Source organism: Loxodonta africana, chromosome 10 (assembly GCF_030014295.1).
Source record: "Loxodonta africana isolate mLoxAfr1 chromosome 10, mLoxAfr1.hap2, whole genome shotgun sequence".
Classification (NCBI taxonomy): domain Eukaryota; kingdom Metazoa; phylum Chordata; class Mammalia; order Proboscidea; family Elephantidae; genus Loxodonta; species Loxodonta africana.
Genome location: NC_087351.1, coordinates 49,056,474 through 49,069,657, shown reverse-complemented (window position 1 = coordinate 49,069,657; position 13,184 = coordinate 49,056,474).

Below are 13,184 nucleotides of genomic sequence, written 5' to 3'. Positions count from 1 at the left end.
GCTTTTACTCTCTTACTGTTCATTATTCGTTTTGTAGTAGGCGAACCTCATTAACCCATACTTTCGATCACATTTCTCCTGTACCTTCTTCAAGATTTCTCTGCTTGTGTTTCTAGTCTTCTCCTCTCTATTGATACCTTCTGTTCTCCTAACAAATGTTCTCATATATATCATCTTATAAAAATGACTCTTTTCTTATTTCACTACCCTCTCATATAATCCTCCATTTTCCCTTCACCTTCACACTTCAACTTTTTGGAAGATTAAGTTATACTCGCTTTTTCCTTTTCCATAACAGACACTGAAATATGTTTAAACAAGAGTTATCAGAAAGAATGGGTACGGTTTAGGAATTTGCATTTTAAGTAAGACTCCCTAGGAGATTCTGATTAGTATCATTCCAGTACTACATTTTACAATCATGTTCTCTAAGTTTTGACATTTTCCCAACAGCTACCCAATATTATTTTGAATATTATCAGCAACCTCCTCAGGCCAACTCCAATGTTCTCTCATCACTCATCTTTGTACCATTAAATGAGTTTGGCTAGTCTACCATTTGGAAAACATGTTGGCTTCTGTGATTCAGCATTATTTTTTGTTCTTTTTAAATTTTCCTTTAAAATTATGAAATAAAACGTAAAGAAAATTGCAACAAAGTTATTATCACCACCCTTCACATACTCTCACCCAGTCATAAACCCCTCTCTCTTCACTAAAAGTAAACTTTATCTTGGCTTTCACATAATCATTAAATGGAATTTATTTACCATTTATTACTCAATACTATAGTTTAATTTGCTTTTTGTTTTAATGTGTCCCCCTCCCCATACACCCAACAATCAGCGGTGACAAAGATATAGCATAACTACAATAGACACTTGTAGGCACAAAGGGATAAAAGAGAAGGCACATAGCCATAACTGTCTATGTTATTATGTGCCATTTCATCAGTTTTGACTCATAGCAACCCTATGTACAACTGAAAGAAACATGGTCCAGGTCCGGCACTGTTCTTACAATCTTTGTTAAGCTTGAGCCCATTGTTGAAGCCGCTGTGTCAGTTCATCTCTTGAGGTCCTTCCTCTTCTTTGCTGACCCTCTACTTTACCAAGCATGATGTCCTTCTCCAGGGAATGCTCCCTCCTGATAACATGTCCAAAGTCTGTGAGACGAAGTTTCACCATCCTTGCTTCTAAGGAGCATTCTGGCTGTACTTCTTCCAAGACAGATTTGTTCGTTCTTTTGGCAGTCCATGGTATATTCAATATTCTTCACAACATCATAATTCAAAGGTATCAATTCTTCTTCAGTCTTCCTTGTTCCTTGTCCAGGTTTCACATGCATATAAAGTGATTGAAAACACCATGGCTTGGGTCAGGCACACCTTAGTCCTTAAAATGACATCTTTGCTTTTAAACACTTGAAAGAGGTCTTTTGCAGCAGATTTGCTGAATGCAATACGTCCTTTGATTTCTTGACTGTGGATCCAAGTGAAATGAAATCCTTGACAACTTCAGTATTTTCTCCATTTATCATGGTGTTGATTATTGGTCCAGTTGTGAGGATTTTTGTTTTCTTTACGTTGAGGTGCAATCCACACTAAAGGCTGTGGTCTTTGATCTGCATCAGTAAGTGCTTCAAGTGCACTTCGCTTTTCAACAAGCAAGCTTGTGTCATCTACATACTGCAGGTTGTTAATGAGTCTTCCTCCAATCCTGATGCCATGTTCTTTTTCATATAATCCAGCTCCTCAGATTATTTGTTCAGTATACAGTTTGAATAAATACGATGCACACTTTCCTGATTTTAAACCACCCAGTATCCCCTTGTTCTGTTTGAACGACTGCCACTTGGTCTATCCATAGGTTCTGCATGAGCACAATTAAGTGTACTGGAATTCCCATTCTTCGCGATGTTATCCATAATTTGTTATGATCCACACAGTTGAATGCCTTTGCATAGTCAATAAAATACAAGTAAACATCTTTCTGGTATTCTCTGCTTTCAGCCAGGATCCATCTGACATCAGTGATGATCCCTTGTTCTTTGTCCTCTTCTGAATCCAGCTTGAATTTCTGGCAGTTCCCTGTCAATGTACTGCTGCAATCATTTTTGAATGATCATCAGCAAAATTTTGCTTGTGTTTGATATTAATGATATTGTTCAATAATTTCCTCAATCTGTTGGATCGCTTTTCTTTAGAATGGGTACAAATATGGATCTCTTTCAGTTGGTTGGCCAGGTAGGTGTCTTCCAGATTTCTTGGCATAAATGACTCGAGTGCTTCCAGCTCTGCATCCATTTGTTAAAACATCTCAGTTGGTATTCTGTCAGTTCCTGAAGCCTTGTTTTTCCCCAGTGCCTTTGGTCCAGCTTAGACCTCTTCTTCCTGTAACATCGGTTTTTGATCATATGCTACCTCCTGAAATGGTTGAACATTGACCAGTTCTTTTTGGTACAGTGACTATGTATATTCCTTCCATCTTCTTTTGATGCTTCCCCCATTGTTTAATATTTTGCCCATAGAATCCTTCAATATTACATCTCAAGGCCTGGATTTTTTCTTCAGCTCTTTCAGCTTGAGAAATGCCCAGCCTGTTCTTCCCTGTAGGTTTTCTTTCTCTAGGTCTTTACACATTTCATTGTAATACTTTACTTTGTCTTCTGGAACTGCCCTTTGAAATCTTCTGCTTGGCTCTTTCACTTCATAGTTTTTTCTTTTTTTTTAGCTACTCTACATTCAAAAACAAGTTTCAGATTCTCTTCTGACATCCATTTTGTTCTTTTCTTTCTTTCCTCTCCTTTTAACGGCCTTTTGCTTTCTTCATGTATGATGTCCTTGATGTCACCCCACAACTTGTCAGGCCTTTGGTCATTAGTGTTCAGTGTGTCAAATCTATTCTTGAATTGATCTCTAAATTCAGGTGGGAAATACTCAAGGTCACACTTTGGCTCTTGTTCTAATTTTCTTCAACTTTACCTTGAACTTGCATATGAGCAATTGATGGTCTGTTCCACAGTCGGCCTCTGGCCTAGTTCTGACTGATAATATTGAGCTTCTCCATGGTCTCTTTCCACGGATGTAGTCAGTTTGATTCCTGTATATTCCGTCTGGCAAGGTCAGCATGTACGGTCACCGTTTAGGGTTTCGTAAAAAGGTATTTGCAATAAAGAAGTCATTGGTTTTACAAAATGCTATCATGCTATCTCCATCATCGTTTCTGTCACCAAGGCCATATTTTCCAACTACCAATCCTTCTTGTTTCCAACTTTCACATTCCAATCACCAGTAATTATCAGTGCATCTTGATTGCATGTTTGATCAATTTCAGACTGCAGAAGTTGGTAAAAATCTTCAGTTTCTTCATCTTTGACATGAGTGTTTGGTGGGTAAATTTGAATCATAGTCATTTTAACTGGTCTTCCTTATAGGCATATGGATATTATCATATCACTGACAGCGTTGTACTTCAGGATAGATCTTGAAATATTCTCTTTACTGATGAATGAGATGCCATTCCTCTTCAATTTGTCATTCCTGATATAGTAGACCATATGATTGTCTGATTCAAAATGGCCAATACCAATCCATTTCAGCTCACTCATGCCTACGATATTGATTTTTATGCATTCCATTTCATTTTTGATGACTTCTAATTTTCCTAGTTTAATACTTTGTACATTCCGTGTTCCAGTTATTAATGAATATTTAAACCTGTGCCTTCTCATTTTGAGTTGTGCCTCATCAGCAAATGAACATCCCAAAAACTTGACTCCATCCATGTCATTAAGATCAACTCTACTTTGAGGAGGCAGCTCTTCCCCAGTTGTATTATTTTAAGTGCATTCCAACCTGAGGGGTCATCTTCCAGGGCTATGTCAGACAGTTTTCAGCTGCTATTCATAAGGTTTTCACTGGCCAGTTTTTTCAGAAGTAGACCACCAGGTCATTCTTCCTGGTCTGTCTTAGTCTAGAATCTCTGCTGAAACCTGTTCACCAAGGGTGACCCTACTGGTATTTGAAATACCGGTGGCAAAGCTTCCAGTATCATAACAACATGCAAGCCACCACAGTATAACAAACTGACAGACATTTGCTGGATAAAGGTCTATAGCGGTTCTGAATTCCAGCTGGACAGATGTCATCCGTTCCTTGATTAGGTCTCAGTTCTGCTCCCTGGAAATGATTTTCCTTGCTCTTGGCCTTGCCTTCTGCATTCTTGATTTCATATTCTGAGTCGTTCTCCTTTTCCTGTCTACATTTGCAATGAAGTAGCCTTCTCAGTCTGCTTCCTCCCAGTAGAAGTTTGGAAATCAAATTCCTCTTTTTATCTTTGGACTGCTTTCATGCCTTTTAGTCTGAGCTGACATAATTTCTTGAAAAAAATTGTGGGCTATATGTGTATCAAGTTATAAGCCACTTCATTACACAAAAGCCACATCTACATTTTATTCCAAAACATTGCCTCCTCAACCTTGAGCTGAATGTCTGGGTGCTGTGGAACAGTGACCTTAACATTCTTAGAAGCCTATTGTCTAGTTGAAAGGACCTATGAGGCACACTCCTAAGATTCTGGGAGGTCCACTGGTCTAGCAAAGAGGTTCTAGGAGGTTCACCTCTATGATTCTTTGAATCTCTGCTAGACATACCCTTAAATCATCCTGAGGTTTCAACAGAGAGTTTTGGAGCCAAACTAGAAGTTTTTACTCTAAAACCATGCTTTACTTGTAGGGTTCTGGATTTGATTTTTGCACTGAAGCCATTTCTAACTTTCAGAATCTTTTTGCTGCGAGAGATTGTAGATGAGAAACAGTTTTATTTGAAACTAGAAAGCCCTTTCTCTTTTTATTTCCTCTAAGTTTTCCTAAAAAAAAGAATGGGTTTTTCTTTAGCTCACCCCCTTCTATTTTCCAAATTGCTGAAGGCTACAATATTGTTCAAACTTTCTGCAACTACATAATAATGTTCTTCCTTTTTCCAACCTCCATTAACATTTTTCTTACTATCCTTCAAGTCCTCACCAGTTTTCCCAGAGCTTTTCAACCCTTACCACGAGTTTCCCCAAGGCCATTTGAACTTCTGCCCACCAACTAGTCCTAAAACCATTGGTAAGTGTTTTAGGTTTTCGTTACTTCAGAACCCTACTTGAAGGTACAAAAATATGGTTTGGATTTCTATTGATACATAACAAATTACTCAAAACTTACTGACTTAAAAAAAAACTCATATCACACTATTTTGTAGATTAGTAATTTGGGCAGTGTAATCCTTCTGCTCCATGTAACGTCACCTGAGGTCATGTGCAGATATTCAGTTGGTAGATGAGCTGGTTTCAGAGATCCCAGCTGGCTTTTCTCACAAACCTGATGACTTGGTAAGGATGACTGGAAGGCTAGGCTCTGCTGGAATCATCAACTGGAACTCTCTTATAATGACAGCTCATGTCTCCCAGAAAGAATGATCAAAGAGGACTCGATAGAAGCTGCAAGGCTTATTGTGACCTAGGCTGCGAAGTTCCAGAATGTTACTTCACCACATTCTGTTGTTTGAGCAAGAAACAAAACAAACAAAAGATATATATGGCCCTTTCAGACTCAGGGGTTGGAATTGCTTTGCTCATCCCAGCATACTGAACTATCCTTTGTCGGTTTCCTTAAACCCTGCCCACACATTTGTAAATAGCTCCTTTTTTGAACTCTTCCTCCATTACCCAGTTTTCATGTGCCATCTGTTTCTTACCTATCCTAACTCAATTACTGGTCATCATTGCCCAAGAGTTCACTGTAGGGGGATTAACTTAATCTTAAAGAAAAGCCTTTTGTAGATGTTGGGCCATTTCTGGGTCTTCCCCCTCCTTCCGCTGAAGCTAGTACTGAGCATTAATCAGTCATATTTCCTATTTAAGGTTCTCAGAACCAGCCATGTTATTCCAAGCCCCCATGCCATCACACAAGGTATGCCCTCTGCCATGTATTACTCAGGTGGTCTTTGATAGCAGACATTTTGAAAATAAGAATGCTGGCAAATTTATTTTAAAAATTAAAAAAATCTATTTATGGAGTGCCTAGATTTATGTAGTGGGAGTAAAGCAGTGAACAATGGACAAAGTTTCTTTCCTCCTGGAGCTTATATGCTACTGGAGGTTCCATATATAAATGAGGTAAGCAAATACAGAAGAAGGTAATTTCACTTACTACTAAGTCCAGTGAAGAAAAATAGAATAGGGTGAATTTCTAGAGAGTAAGTGAGGTGGAAGCAGGAGTTATTTAAATGGAGAATACTGAGGGTAGACATTCTGCGCTATTGACTGAAAAATGATCAATGTACTTTGAAAATCAGGCACATAGATGGCAAACCTGATGTTTTGTTCAGAAAACTAAGCTTCTTACATGTTTTACACTCAGAGAGTAGGCCATTCCAACTTTTTACTAATAGAGGCTGTAGGTTAAATTTTTCTTAGGAAGCTACTTTGGCTCTGAGAAGTGCTTGGTTGCCACTTCCAGGTTTTGCATTGTTGAGTGTTACAAAGGGAAGATGACTTTGCTTGGCAGATGTGAAGGATGGGCAACATTTATCATCCTCCTCTACCTGAATGAATGAATTTTAATAAACCTCCCTGTGTTCCCAATACTCAGGACAACCACTAGAGTATTTTGTATTGTTTTGCTATATTATAAAAATGTGTCCCTCTAGGCTAACGAATTGGAGCCTTGGTGGCACAGTGGTTAAGAGCTCAGGCTGCTAACCAAAAAGATCAGCAGTTTGAATCCACCAGCTCTTCCTTAGAAACCCCGTGGGTCAGTTCTACCCTGTCCTACAAGGTCACTTGACAGCAATGGGTTTTTTTTTGTTTTTTTTTTTTGAGGCTGATGAATTAGAAGAAGAATCCAAGATACCCTATTTGATAAGCAGAAGGAGAGTAGTATTTCACCCTACTTTCCTTCTTGGTTGGGAGTCTTTGTGCTGTGCAAAAGCTGCTCAACTCTACGTGCTACATTCCCAGATAATTATATGACTTATCCTGTTGACTGGAGTAGCTGAGTATAAATTTGAGTATACATGAAATATGTCTGATTTCCTATGAGAAGTGGTATTTCTTTCATTACCACATCTTCTTCAAAATGCTTTGTGGGGTACGTACGCACACATACATTTTTACACATACATACATACATACATGTATCTATATCTCTGTCTCTCAAAATATTTGGTTTACCCTTGGGTTTAGTCACTCAAGTGAGTAACTTGACTTTAAAGGACACTATTTTTGCAAAACTTCTTTCAAGGTACACTTTAACTTTCTGCCATTTATATGACACATTTTTGCACTAACATTGTAACTAAATAATTTTTAACATACTTTAAAGACAAGGTAATCCTGTCCAATAGCTCTTAGAAATAGTCATTTCCTTTATTACTTCATATGACAGCCAATTCATGTTGCCATCATTGAATATGAAATTTTATATTAGTTTAGTATTTTCAGGCTTTATGAAAGAAACAGTATCACATACTATATTTACAGCTACGGATATATATTACAGACTAGAGCAGTGCTGTTCAATATTATAGCCACTATCCACATGCCATACTGTGGTGGCTTGTGTGTTGCTGTGATACTGGAAGATATGCCACTGGTATTTCAAATACCAGGGTCACCCATGATGGACAGGTTTCAGTGGAACTTCCAGGCTAAGATAGTCTAGGAACAAGGACTTGGTGATCTACTTCTAAAACAATTGGCCAGTGAAAACCTTATGAATAGCAGTGGAACATTGTCTGATATAGTGCTGAAAGATGAGCCTGTCAGGTTTGAAGGCACTCAGAATAAGACTGGCAGGTGCTGCTTCCTCAAAGTAGAGTAGACCTTAATTACATGGGTGAGGTTAAGTTTTGGGACCTTATTTGCTGATGTGCATCAGTCAAAATGAGAAGAGACAGCTATAAACAACCGTTAACAATCAGAACATGGACTGTATGAAGTATGAATCTAGGAAAATTGGACATTGTCAAAAATGAAATAGATATTCTAGGCATTAGTGAGCTGAAATGGACTGGTATTTGTCATTTTTAATCAGGCAATCATGGTCTACTATGCCAGGAATGACAACTTGAAGAGAAATGGTGCTGCATTCATCGTCAAAAAGAACATTTCAAGTTGTATCCTGAAGTTAAAACAGTCAGTGATAGGGAAATATCCATATGCCTATAAGGAAGACCAGTTAAAACGACTATGGTTCAAATTTATGCACCAACCACTAATGTCAAAGATGAAGAAATTGAAGATTTTTACCAACTTTTGCAGTCTGAAATTGATCAAACATGCAATCAAGATGCATTGATAATTACTGGTGATTGGAATATGAAAGTTAGAAATGAAGAAGAATCAGTAATTGAAAAATATGGCCTTGGTGACAGAAACAATGCTGGAGATTACATGATAAAATTTTTCAAGACCTACAACTTATTTATTGCAAATACCTTTCTTCAACAACGTAAACTGTGCCTATATATATGAAGCTCACCAGATAGACTACACAGGAATCAAATCGACTATACCTGTGGAAAGAGACCATGGAGGAGCTTGATATCATCAGTCAGAACAAGGCCAGGGGCCGGCTGTGGAACAGACCATCAATTACTCATAATGCAATTTCAAATTGAAGCTGAAGAAAATTAAAACAAGTCCATGAGAGCCAAAGTATATCCTTTCTGAAATTTAGAGACCATCCCAGGAATAAATTTGATGCATTGAATACTAATGACCAAAGGCCAGACCAGTTGTGAGATGGCATCAAGTATATCATATATGAAGAAAGCAAGAGGTCAGTAAAAATACAGGAAAGAAAGAAAATAAAAGACCAAAATGGATATCAGAAGAAACTCTGAAACTTGTTTTTTAATGGAGAGTAGCTAAAGTGAATGGAAGAAATGATGAAGTAAAAAAGCTAAACAGAAGACTTCAAAGGACCTTGAAAAAACAAAGTATTATAAAGAAGTGTACAAAGATCTAGAGTTAGAAAAGCAAAAGGGAAGAACACACCTGGCATTTCTCAAGCTGAAAGAACTGAAGAAAAAATTCAAGCCTTGAGTTGCAGTATTGAAGGATTCTATGGACGATATATTGAATGACACAGGAAGAATCAAAAGAAGATGGAAGGAATACACGGTTACTGTACCAAAAAGAACTGGTGGATGTTCAACCATTTCAGGAAGTAGCATATGATCAAGAACCAATGGGAATGGGAATTCCAGAACACTTAATCATGCTCATGAGGAACCTCTACAAAGATCAAGAGGCGGTTGTTCAGACAGAACAAGGGAATACTGAGTGGTTTAAAGTCAGGAAAAGTGTACATCAAGGTTGTATCCTTTTACCATACCTATTCAGTCTGTATGATGAGCAAATAATCTGAGAAGCTGGACTATATGAAGAAGAATAGGGCATCAGGACTGGAGGAAGACTCATTAACAACCTGCATTATGCAGATGACACAACCTTGCTTGCTGAAAGTGAAGAAGACTTGAAGTACTTACTGATGAAGATCAAAGACCACAGCCTTCAGTATGGATTACACCTGAACATAAAGAAAATAAAAATCTTCACAACTGAACTAATAAGCAACATCATGATAAATGGAGAAAAGATTGAGATTGTCAAGGATTTCATTTTACTTGGATCCACAATCAACACCCATGGAAGCAGCAGTCAAGAAATCAAAAGATGCATTGCATTGGGCAAATCTGCTGCAAAGGACTTCTTTAAAGTGTTGAAAAGCAAAGATGTCATCTTGAAGCCTAAGGTGTCCTTGACCCAAGCCATGGCATTTTCAATCGTATCATATGCATGTGACAGCTGGACAGTGAATAAGGAAGACAGAAGAAGAATTGATGCTCTTGAATTGTGGTGTTGGCAAAGAGTATTGAATATACCCTGGACTGCCAGAAGAACGAATAAATCTCTCTTGAAAGAAGTACAACCAGAATGCTCCTTAGAAGGAAGAAGGGCGAGACTGCATCTTACATACTGTAGACATGTTATCAGGAGGGACCAGTCCCTGGAGAAGGATATCATGCTTGGTAAAGTACAGGGTCAGTGGAAAAGAGGAAGACCCTCAACGAAATGACGGATTGTCACAGTGGCTGCAACAATGGGTTCAAGCATAAGAAAATGGCACAGGACCAGGCAGTATTTCACTCTGTGGTACATAAGGTAGCTATGACTGGATGTCACCTAACAATAACAACAATACTGACTTGATTTATTTGGTTACTATATGTTGAAATATTGGAATTTCAAGAAATTTTGACAGTTTGTTAGTAGTTCTTAATCCTAGTGACATCATAATCTGTAGAGATTCAAAATAAACAAAGGTTTTCTTAGCTCTACCCTTGGAGTTTCAGATTTAGTAGGTCTTCAGGTAGATAAAAGGTGAGGTGCTCATGCATTTGTATTAAAAAATGAAAATAAAAACAATCCTGCACAGGTGTATTAAGTTTGATAATAACTAGTTTATGAGGCTACAACAGGACATACTATTTGAAGTTAAGTCTGCCTTAGTAAAACTGGAAGATGTGGTTGCTCTAATTATTGACTGGAGTGGCTAAACCCAAGGCTCCCACTGAAATTCTAGGCAGTCAAAGTTTGAGTGCTTACCACACAGTAACTCACTTGATCCTCTCAATAACTGTGAGGTAGACATGCTTACCCACATTTCACGATGAGGAAGCCAAGGCTCAAAGAATTTAGGTAAGTACGTTTCACACTGAACTAATACCAGAGTAAAATTTTGGAACTTTCTGCAAAGATTTATAATATAGGTGCCTCCCAGCTGTCAGATGTCATAGACAAACTGCCTGTGACATCTCTGTGGTTACAGGCAAGCTTTGCATTTTTGAGTGCCACTTTCTTCTTAGGGTGTACAGGTACGCTTTCTACTGCAAAACCAGAAAGATGTAGGGTTTTGGTATTGTCTCTTCTCATTTCCACCATTCCATAGCTTTCCTTAGGTAGTAGTCGATTGAGACATGTGACCCAGTTTATGATGACAGTAATTTCCTACCTTCATGTTACTAGAAAGTGTGGCTAACATATGAAAAATGACATGGCCATTGGGAAATGTATTTGTATGGTCTATCTTAATCTTGCAAAATCTAAATGTGTTACTGTTCTCTTAAGTTCTCAGGAGACAGCTTTTTTTCCTGAAGGTTTTCCTTGGCTTCCTTTCAGATACTATGAAGAGGGAGGAATGGAAGTAGTGGTCATTTTTCAAAAGAGCCTGAATAGGTACACAAACATTGTAAACAATGGAAGAACTTTGTGAATGGACCTGGAAAGGAGTTCCTAAAGAATAATGTTCTGCATAAAATATGAATAGAGTGTTCATTCTTCAGGTAATTGTGGTGAATTCCACATTAAGTTAAAAGTTTGCTTTTTATTTCTCCTAAAAATATGACCAAACCAATATACACACACATACACATATATAGTATAAATTCCTTTTAGGAGTGGTATGAAATCCAACACCTACAATTCTGTGCTATTAATATTTTCTATTGCTTTCCCTGATAAGCCTGATAAAGAAAATTTGATGCCTGGCATGGAGTGGGTGACGCATTGAAAACCACATCTACCAGGCATGAAATTCAAGAAAGGTCTTGGTTTCTTGCTGTCAAAGTCTTGCTGTCACTGCATGTGGATAGTGATAAAAACACTTTTATTTCTGAGAGCAAAGCGAATTAAAAGCACCAAGATTACATTTTGGTTTTTAATCAATAATGTTTTTGTTTGTCTGTTTTACTGTTTCTTTCAAAACTCTGCTGCGACTAATTTAAAAATTCTTGTTATGTGACACATTTTCTGTGTTTCTGGAATGATCATGCTATTTTTTAAATAATTACTCAGCATTCATTCATTTACTTTTGCATTACTGTCTGGGTTTGGTGAAACCCAGAGCCTCCTGCTTTTGCCGTTTAGCCAGGTTCCATCAATGGACCGTGGGTCTGCTCTTTGACACATTGCCACTTAAGGTCATGTATTTCTTATTGCTCCCATACTTCCAATTTTGTTTTGGTCTCACAGCAGTTGATTGGTATTGGTTATCCTTGTGTAACTGCACAAAATGTACACTTTAAAACATGCCTCAGTTGCCCTGGACAAAGTTTTATGTACACGTTCTAAGGTTCTGGACTTGACATTCAGGCCTCATTTCCTCTAGCCGGCTGTTGCTCTTCTAAACCTCATTTGATCTGAGTTCCAGATCGGTTTTGGGTTAACGCAGCCACATCAGTGTGCATTTCCTTAGCCTCAATGCCTTTTCAAATCCTCTGACTCATTTTGACTTTCAAAAGTTAGTGAAGTCTTGGAAAGAAGACTCCAGATAAATTATTTCATAGTTCCTGTGAGAGAGATTTCTTTGTGATTAGTGAAACTCAGTAGTTGCTTAGAGGCTTTTGAACTGTAATGTCTTAAAACAAACTACGGTAAGACCAAATGTTCCGGATACCATTGTCCTGTTTGGCTCCTATTTAAGACAGACCCAAAGGATCTTTGGGGAGTAAGGAACCAGGGGCGTTGTGTGGGGCAGAAACAGTTCAACATTTGCAGCTGCATTCAACAACCCAATACATTTTTAATTGTTTTCTTGTTTCTGCTGGGACCTAAGAATTCCCTATCCTGTACAAACTGATGAGAGAACGTCTAATTAATGGGGGAGAAGAAAAAAAAGCAAGAGCAGAGCATAATCATGAATGTATACAGACTTTAAGAAACCAATCCAACATCTGCTTTGTGGAAACTTGATCAGAGAACGCTGTGCAACAGGCTTCACTTTGCACGCTGTTATCTTGTTCGCACTTTCATATTAATTGTCGCATTATCAGTAATAGAAAGTTCAGAATTTACCATTATTGTTAAAAGGTTTGTAGGGAGTAAAGTTTAACAAAATCTTCAAATCCCTTTTTATGCGAAATAACTTATGTATCACGAGATCATCTAGTTCAGTTAAAAATGCCGTTTTGAGACTATTTAAAACCCTTCCATCTCCCCAACTACCTGTATCCCACAAAGCAATCACATCCTTCTTTGGAGGAAAAAAAAAAAGTATGAGGCCTAGTTTATGTCATAGTTCATGCCTGTGTGAGAGCAAACCTCGTTAATCTGATTTGACAGGCAATTAAG